The sequence below is a fragment of the Macrotis lagotis genome, unplaced genomic scaffold (genome assembly GCF_037893015.1).
Source record: "Macrotis lagotis isolate mMagLag1 unplaced genomic scaffold, bilby.v1.9.chrom.fasta BILBYCTG373, whole genome shotgun sequence".
In the NCBI taxonomy this organism is placed as follows: Eukaryota; Metazoa; Chordata; class Mammalia; order Peramelemorphia; family Peramelidae; genus Macrotis; species Macrotis lagotis.
Window position 1 is genome coordinate 187721 of NW_027422280.1, and position 9164 is coordinate 196884.

Below are 9164 nucleotides of genomic sequence, written 5' to 3' on the forward strand. Positions count from 1 at the left end.
AAGGCACGACAACGAAAGGCTACTCAATGCACGGCAAGGCAAGGAAGGGGTAACGCAAGGCAAGGCACGGTCAGGCGAGGCAAGGCTAAGGGACGACAACGCAAAGCTAGGCAATGCACCGAAGGCAAGCAAAGAGTAACGGAAGGCAAGGAAGGCCAGGCAAAGCAAGGCAACGCCAGCAAGGCTATGGCTAGTTGAAACAAGGCTAAGGCACGACAACGCACGGCTAGGCAGTGCACGGCTAGGCAAGGAAAGAGTAACGGAAGGCAAGGAAGGCAAGGGAAAGCAAGGCAAGGCAAGGGTAACGGAAGGCACGGCACCACAAGGGGAAACAAGGCTAAGGCACCACAACGCACAGCTAGAGAATCCACGGATAGGGAAGGAAAGGGTAACGCAAGGCAAGGCACGGTGAGGCAAGGCAAGGCTAATGCACGACAAAGGACGCCTAGGCAATGCACGGCAAGGCAAGGAAAGGGTAACGCAAGCAAGGCACTGTCAGGAGAGGCAAGGCTAAGGCACGACAACGGACGCCTAGGCAATGCACAGCAAGGCAAGGAAAGAGTAATGGAAGGAAAGGAAGGCAAGGCAAGGCAAGGCAAGGCAAGTGTAACAAAAGGCACGGCACGGCAAGTGGAAACAAGGCTAAGTCACGGCAACGCACTGCTAGGCAATGCACGAAAAGGCAAGGAAAGTGTAAGGCCAGGCAAGGCACGGTCAGGCAAGGCAAGAATAAGGCACAACTACACAAGGTTGGGCAATGCACGGCAAGGCAAGGAAACAGTAACGGAAGGCAAGGAAGGCAAGGGAAAGCAAGGCAAGGCAAGGGTAACGGAAGGCACTGCACCGCAAGGCGAAACAAGGCTAAGCCATGACAACGCACAGCTAGGGAATGCATGGATAGGGAAGGAAAGGGTAACGCAAGGCAAGGCACTGTCTGGGGAGGAAAGGCTAAGGCACGACAACGCAAGGCTAGGCAATGCACGGAACGTAAGCAAAGAGTAACGCAAGGCAAGGAAAGCAAGGGAAAGGAAGGCAATGTAAGGGTAAGGGAAGGAAGGGCACGGCAAGGGGAAACAAGGCTAAGGAACGACAACGCACGGCTAGGCAATGCACGGCAAGGCAAGGAAAGGGTAACGCAAGGCAAGGCACGGTGAGGCAAGGCAAGGCTAATGCACGACAACGCACGGCTAGGCAATGCACGGCAAGGCAAGGAAAGAGTAACGGAAGGAAAGGAAGGCAAGGGAAAGCAAGGCAACGCAAGCAAGGCTATGGCAAGGTGAAACAAGGCTAAGGCACGACAACGCTCGGCTAGGCAGTGCACGGCTAGGCAAGGAAAGAGTAACGGAAGGCAAGGAAGGCAAGGGAAAGCAAGGCAAGGCAAGGGTAACGGAAGGCACGGCACCGCAAGGGGAAACAAGGCTAAGGCACGACAACGCACACCTAGGGAATCCACGGATAGGGAGGGAAAGGGTAACGCAAGGCAAGGCACGGTGAGCCAAGGCAAGGCTAATGCACGACAACAGACGGCTAGGCAATGCACGGCAAGGCAAGGAAAGGGTAACGCAAGCAAGGCACTGTCAGGAGAGGCACGGCTAAGGCACGACAACGCAAGGCTTGGCAGTGCACGGCTAGGCAAGTAAAGAGTAACGGAAGGAAAGGAAGGCAAGGCAAAGCAAGGCAAGGCAAGTGTAACAAAAGGCACGGCACGGCAAGGGGAAACAAGGCGAAGGAACGGCAACGCACGGCTAGGCAATGCACGGCCAGGCAAGGAAAGGGTAACGCAAGGCAAGGCACGGTGAGGCAAGGCAAGGCTAATGCACGACAACGCAAGGCTAGGCAATGCACGGCAAGGCAAGGAAGGGGTAACGCAAGGCAAGGCAGGGTCCGGCGAGGCAAGGATAAGGCACGACAACGCAAGGTTAGGCAATGCACCGAAGGCAAGCAAACAGTAACGGAAGGCAAGGAAGGCAAGGCAAAGCAAGGCAACGCAAGCAAGGCTATGGCAAGGTGAAACAAGGCTAAGGCACGACAACGCACGGCTAGGCAGTGCACGGCTAGGCAAGGAAAGCGTAACGGAAGGCAAGGAAGGCAAGGGAAAGCAAGGCAAGGCAAGGGTAACGGAAGGCACGGCACCGCAAGGGGAAACAAGGCTAAGGCACGACAACGCACAGCTAGAGAATCCACGGATAGGGAAGGAAAGGGTAACGCAAGGCAAGGTACGGTGAGGCAAGGCAAGGCTAATGCACGACAACGGACGCCTAGGCAATGCACGGCAAGGCAAGGAAAGGGTAACGCAAGCAAGGCACTGTCAGGAGAGGCAAGGCTAAGGCACGACAACGCAAGGCTAGGCAGTGCACGGCTAGGCAAGGAAAGAGTAATGAAAGGAATGGAAGGCAAGGTAAAGCAAGGCAAGGCAAGGGTAACGGAAGGCACTGCACCGCAAGGCGAAACAAGGCTAAGGCACGACAACGCACGGCTAGGCAATGCACGGCCAGGCAAGGAAAGGGTAACGCAAGGCAAGGCACGGTGAGGCAAGGCAAGGCTAATGCACGAAGTAACGGAAGGCAAGGAAGGCAAGGTAAAGCAAGGCAAGGCAAGGGTAACGGAAGGCACTGCACCGCAAGGCGAAACAAGGCTAAGGCACGACAACGCACAGCTAGGGAATGCATGGATAGGGAAGGAAAGGGTAACGCAAGGCAAGTCACGGTGAGGAAAGGCAAGGCTAAGGCACGACAACGCAAGGCTAGGCAATGCACGGAATGTAAGCAAAGAGTAACGCAAGGCAAGGAAAGCAAGGGAAAGGAAGGCAAGGTAAAGGTAAGGGAAGAAACGGCACGGCAAGGGGAAACAAGGGTAAGGTACGACAACACAGAGCTAGGCAATGCACGGAAAGGCAAGGAAAGTGTAACACCAGGCATGGAACGTTCAGGCAAGGCAAGGCTAATGCACGACAACGCAAGGCTAGGCAATGCACGGCAAGGCAAAGAAGGGGTAACGCAAGGCAAGGCACGGTCAGGCGAGGCAAGGCTAAGGCACGACAACGCAAGGCTAGGCAATGCACGGAAGGCAAGCAAAGAGGAACGGAAGGCAAGGAAGGCAAGGCAAAGCAAGGCAACGCAAGCAAGGCTATTTCAAGGTGAAACAAGCCTAAGGCACGACAACGCTCGGCTAGGCAGTGCACGGCTAGGCAAGGAAAGAGTAACGGAAGGCAAGGAAGGCAAAGGAAAGCAAGGCAAGGCAAGGGTAACGGAAGGCACTGCACCGCAAGGCGAAACAAGGCTAAGGCACGACAACGCACAGCTAGGGAATCCACGGATAGGGAAGGAAAGTGTAACGTAAGGCAAGGCACGGTGAGCCAAGGCAAGGCTAATGCATGACAACGGACGGCTAGGCAATGCACGGCAAGGCAAGGAAAGGGTAACGCAAGCAAGGCACTGTCAGGAGAGGCAAGGCTAAGGCACGATAACGCAAGGCTAGGCAGTGCACGGCTAGGCAAGGAAAGAGTACCGGAAGGAAAGGAAGGCAAGGCAAAGCAAGGCAAGGCAAGTGTAACAAAAGGCACGTCACGGCAAGGGGAAACAAGGCTAAGGCACGGCAACGCACGGCTAGGCAATGCACGGCCAGGCAAGGAAATGGTAACGCAAGGCAAGGCACTGTCAGGCGAGGCAAGGCTAAGGCACGACAACGCAAGGCTAGGAAATGCACGGAACGTAAGCAAAGAGTAACGGAAGGCAAGGAATGCAAGGGAAATCAAGGCAATGTAAGGGTAAGGGAAGGAACGGCACGGCAAGGGGAAACAAGGCTAAGGAACGACAACGCACGGCTAGGCAATGCACGGCAAGGCAAGGAAAGGGTAACGCAAGGCAAGGCACGGTGAGGCAAGGCAAGGCTAATGCACGACAACGCACGGCTAGGCAATGCACGGCAAGGCAAGGAAAGAGTAACGGAAGGAAAGGAAGGCAAGGGAAAGCAAGGCAACGCAAGCAAGGCTATGGCAAGGTGAAACAAGGCTAAGGCACGACAACGCACGGCTAGGCAATGCACGGCAAGGCAAGGAAAGGGTAACGGAAGGCAAGGCACCGTGAGGCAAGACAAGGCAAATGCACGACAACGCAAGGCTAGGCAGTGCACGGCTAGGCAAGGAAAGGGTAACCCAAGGCAATGCATTGTCAGGCGAGGCAAGGCTAAGGCACGACAACGCAAGGCTTGGCAGTGCACGGCTAGGCAAGTAAAGAGTAACGGAAGGAAAGGAAGGGAAGGCAAAGCAAGGCAAGGCAAGTGTAACAAAAGGCACGGCACGGCAAGTGGAAACAAGGCTAAGGAACGGCAACGCACGGCTAGGCAATGCACGGCCAGGCAAGGAAAGGGTAACGCAAGGCAAGGCACGGTCAGGCAAGGCAAGGCTAATGCACGACAACGCCAGGCTAGGCAGTGCACGGTAAGGCAAGGAAAGAGTAACGGAAGTAAAGCAAGGCAAGGGAAAGCAAGGCAACGCAAGCAAGGCTATGGCAAGGTGAAACAAGGCTAAGGCACGACAACGTACGGCTAGGCAATGCACGGCTTGCCAAGGAAAGGGCAACGCAAGGCAAGGCACGGTCAGGCAAGGCAAGAATAAGGCACAACTACACAAGGTTGGGCAATGCACCGCAAGGCAAGCAAACAGTAACGGAAGGCAAGGAAGGCAAGGGAAAGCAAGGCAAGGCAACGGTAACGGAAGGCACTGCACCGCAAGGCGAAACAAGGCTAAGGCACGACAACACACAGCTAGGGAATGCATGGATAGGGAAGGAAAGGGTAACGCAAGGCAAGTCACGGTGAGGAAAGGCAAGGCTAATGCACAACAACGCACGGCTAGACAATGCACGGCAAGGCAAGTAAAGGGTAACGCAAGGGAAGGCACGGTCAGGCGAGGCAAGGCAAAGGCACGACAACGCAAGGCTAGGCAATGCACGGAGGATAAGCAAAGAGTAAGGGAAGGCAAGGACAGCAAGAGAAAGCAAGGCAAGGTAAGGGTAAGGGAAGGAACGGCACCGCAACGGGAAACAAGGCTAAGGCACGACAACGCACGGCTAGGCAATGCACGGCAAGGCAAGGAAAGGGTAACGCAAGGCAAGGCACTGTCTGGCGAGGAAAGGCTAAGGCACGACAACGCAAGGCTAGGCAATGCACCGAAGGCAAGCAAAGAGTAACGGAAGGCAAGGAAGGCCAGGCAAAGCAAGGCAACGCCAGCAAGGCTATGGCAAGTTGAAACAAGGCTAAGGCACGACAACGCACGGCTAGGCAGTGCACGGCTAGGCAAGGAAAGAGTAACGGAAGGCAAGGAAGGCAATGGAAAGCAAGGCAAGGCAAGGGTAACGGAAGGCACGGCACCACAAGGGAAACAAGGCTAAGGCACCACAACGCACAGCTAGAGAATCCACGGATAGGGAAGGAAAGGGTAACGCAAGGCAAGGCACGGTGAGGCAAGGCAAGGCTAATGCACGACAACGGACGCCTAGGCAATGCACGGCAAGGCAAGGAAAGGGTAACGCAAGCAAGGCACTGTCAGGAGAGGCAAGGCTAAGGCACGACAACGCAAGGCTAGGCAGTGCACGGCTAGGCAAGGAAAGAGTAATGGAAGGAAAGGAAGGCAAGGCAAGGCAAGGCAAGGCAAGTGTAACAAAAGGCACGGCACGGCAAGTGGAAACAAGGCTAAGGCACGGCAACGCACTGCTAGGCAATGCACGAAAAGGCAAGGAAAGGGTAAGGCCAGGCAAGGCACGGTCAGGCAAGGCAAGAATAAGGCACAACTACACAAGGTTGGGCAATGCACGGCAAGGCAAGGAAACAGTAACGGAAGGCAAGGAAGGCAAGGGAAAGCAAGGCAAGGCAAGGGTAACGGAAGGCACTGCACCGCAAGGCGAAACAAGGCTAAGGCATGACAACGCACAGCTAGGGAATGCATGGATAGGGAAGGAAAGGGTAACGCAAGGCAAGGCACTGTCTGGGGAGGAAAGGCTAAGGCACGACAACGCAAGGCTAGGCAATGCACGGAACGTAAGCAAAGAGTAACGCAAGGCAAGGAAAGCAAGGGAAAGGAAGGCAATGTAAGTGTAAGGGAAGGAACGGCACGGCAAAGGGAAACAAGGCTAAGGAACGACAACGCACGGCTAGGCAATGCACGGCAAGGCAAGGAAAGGGTAACGCAAGGCAAGGCACGGTGAGGCAAGGCAAGGCTAATGCACGACAACGCACGGCTAGGCAATGCACGGCAAGGCAAGGAAAGAGTAACGGAAGGAAAGGAAGGCAAGGGAAAGCAAGGCAACGCAAGCAAGGCTATGGCAAGGTGAAACAAGGCTAAGGCACGACAACGCTCGGCTAGGCAGTGCACGGCTAGGCAAGGAAAGAGTAACGGATGGCAAGGAAGGCAAGGGAAAGCAAGGCAAGGCAAGGGTAACGGAAGGCACGGCACCACAAAGGGAAACAAGGCTAAGGCACGACAACGCACACCTAGAGAATCCACGGATAGGGAAGGAAAGGGTAACGCAAGGCAAGGCACGGTGAGCCAAGGCAAGGCTAATGCACGACAACAGACGGCTAGGCAATGCACGGCAAGGCAAGGAAAGGGTAACGCAAGCAAGGCACTGTCAGGAGAGGCACGGCTAAGGCACGACAACGCAAGGCTTGGCAGTGCACGGCTAGGCAAGTAAAGAGTAACGGAAGGAAAGGAAGGCAAGGCAAAGCAAGGCAAGGCAAGTGTAACAAAAGGCATGGCACGGCAAGGGGAAACAAGGCGAAGGAACGGCAACGCACGGCTAGGCAATGCACGGCCAGGCAAGGAAAGGGTAACGCAAGGCAAGGCACGGTGAGGCAAGGCAAGGCTAATGCACGACAACGCCAGGCTAGGCAGTGCACGGTAAGGCAAGGAAAGAGTAACGGAAGTAAAGCAAGGCAAGGGAAAGCAAGGCAACGCAAGCAAGGCTATGGCAAGGTGAAACAAGGCTAAGGCACGACAACGTACGGCTAGGCAATGCACGGCTTGCCAAGGAAAGGGCAACGCAAGGCAAGGCACGGTCAGGCAAGGCAAGAATAAGGCACAACTACACAAGGTTGGGCAATGCACGGCAAGGCAAGCAAACAGTAACGGAAGGCAAGGAAGGCAAGGCAAAGCAAGGCAACGCAAGCAAGGCTATGGCAAGGTGAAACAAGGCTAAGGCACGACAACGCACGGCTAGGCAGTGCACGGCTAGGCAAGGAAAGCGTAACGGAAGGCAAGGAAGGCAAGGGAAAGCAAGGCAAGGCAAGGGTAACGGAAAGCACGGCACCGCAAGGGGAAACAAGGCTAAGGCACGACAACGCACAGCTAGAGAATCCACGGATAGGGAAGGAAAGGGTAACGCAAGGCAAGGTACGGTGAGGCAAGGCAAGGCTAATGCACGACAACGGACGCCTAGGCAATGCACGGCAAGGCAAGGAAAGGGTAACGCAAGCAAGGCACTGTCAGGAGAGGCAAGGCTAAGGCACGACAACGCAAGGCTAGGCAGTGCACGGCTAGGCAAGGAAAGAGTAATGGAAGGAATGGAAGGCAAGGTAAAGCAAGGCAAGGCAAGTGTAACAAAAGGCACGGCACGGCAAGGGGAAACAAGGCTAAGGAACGGCAACGCACGGCTAGGCAATGCACGGCCAGGCAAGGAAAGGGTAACGCAAGGCAAGGCACGGTGAGGCAAGGCAAGGCTAATGCACGACAACGCACGGCTAGGCAATGCACGGCAAGGCAAGGAAAGAGTAACGCAAGGCAAAGCACGGTCAGGCGAGGCAAGGCTAAGGCGCGACAACGCAAGGCTAGGCAATGCACGGAAGGCAAGCAAAGAGTAACGGAAGGCAAGGAATGGAAGGCAAAGCAAGGCAACGCAAGCAAGGCTACGACAAGGTGAAACAAGTCTAAGGCACGACAACGCAAGGTTAGGCAATGCACGGCTTGCCAAGGAAAGGGCAACGCAAGGCAAGGCACGGTCAGGCAAGGCAAGAATAAGGCACAACTACACAAGGTTGGGCAATGCACCGCAAGGCAAGCAAACAGTAACGGAAGGCAAGGAAGGCAAGGGAAAGCAAGGCAAGGCAAGGGTAACGGAAGGCACTGCACCGCAAGGCGTAACAAGGCTAAGGCACGACAACACACAGCTAGGGAATGCATGGATAGGGAAGGAAAGGGTAACGCAAGGCAAGTCACGGTGAGGAAAGGCAAGGCTAATGCACAACAACGCACGGCTAGACAATGCACGGCAAGGCAAGGAAAGGGTAACGCAAGGGAAGGCACGGTCAGGCGAGGCAAGGCAAAGGCACGACAACGCAAGGCTAGGCAATGCACGGAGGGTAAGCAAAGAGTAAGGGAAGGCAAGGACAGCAAGAGAAAGCAAGGCAAGGTAAGGGTAAGGGAAGGAACGGCACCGCAACGGGAAACAAGGCTAAGGCACGGCAACGCACGGCTAGGCAATGCACGGCAAGGCAAGGAAAGGGTAACGCAAGGCAAGGCACTGTCTGGCGAGGAAAGGCTAAGGCACGACAACGAAAGGCTACTCAATGCACGGCAAGGCAAGGAAGGGGTAACGCAAGGCAAGGCACGGTCAGGCGAGGCAAGGCTAAGGGACGACAACGCAAGGCTAGGCAATGCACCGAAGGCAAGCAAAGAGTAACGGAAGGCAAGGAAGGCCAGGCAAAGCAAGGCAACGCCAGCAAGGCTATGGCAAGTTGAAACAAGGCTAAGGCACGACAACGCACGGCTAGGCAGTGCACGGCTAGGCAAGGAAAGAGTAACGGAAGGCAAGGAAGGCATGGGAAAGCAAGGCAAGGCAAGGGTAACGGAAGGCACGGCACCACAAAGGGAAACAAGGCTAAGGCACCACAACGCACAGCTAGAGAATCCACGGATAGGGAAGGAAAGGGTAACGCAAGGCAAGGCACGGTGAGGCAAGGCAAGGCTAATGCACGACAACGGACGCCTAGGCAATGCACGGCAAGGCAAGGAAAGGGTAACGCAAGCAAGGCACTGTCAGGAGAGGCAAGGCTAAGGCACGACAACGGACGCCTAGGCAATGCACGGCAAGGCAAGGAAAGAGTAATGGAAGGAAAGGAAGGCAAGGCAAGGCAAGGCAAGGCAAGTGTAACAAAACGCACGGCACGGCAAG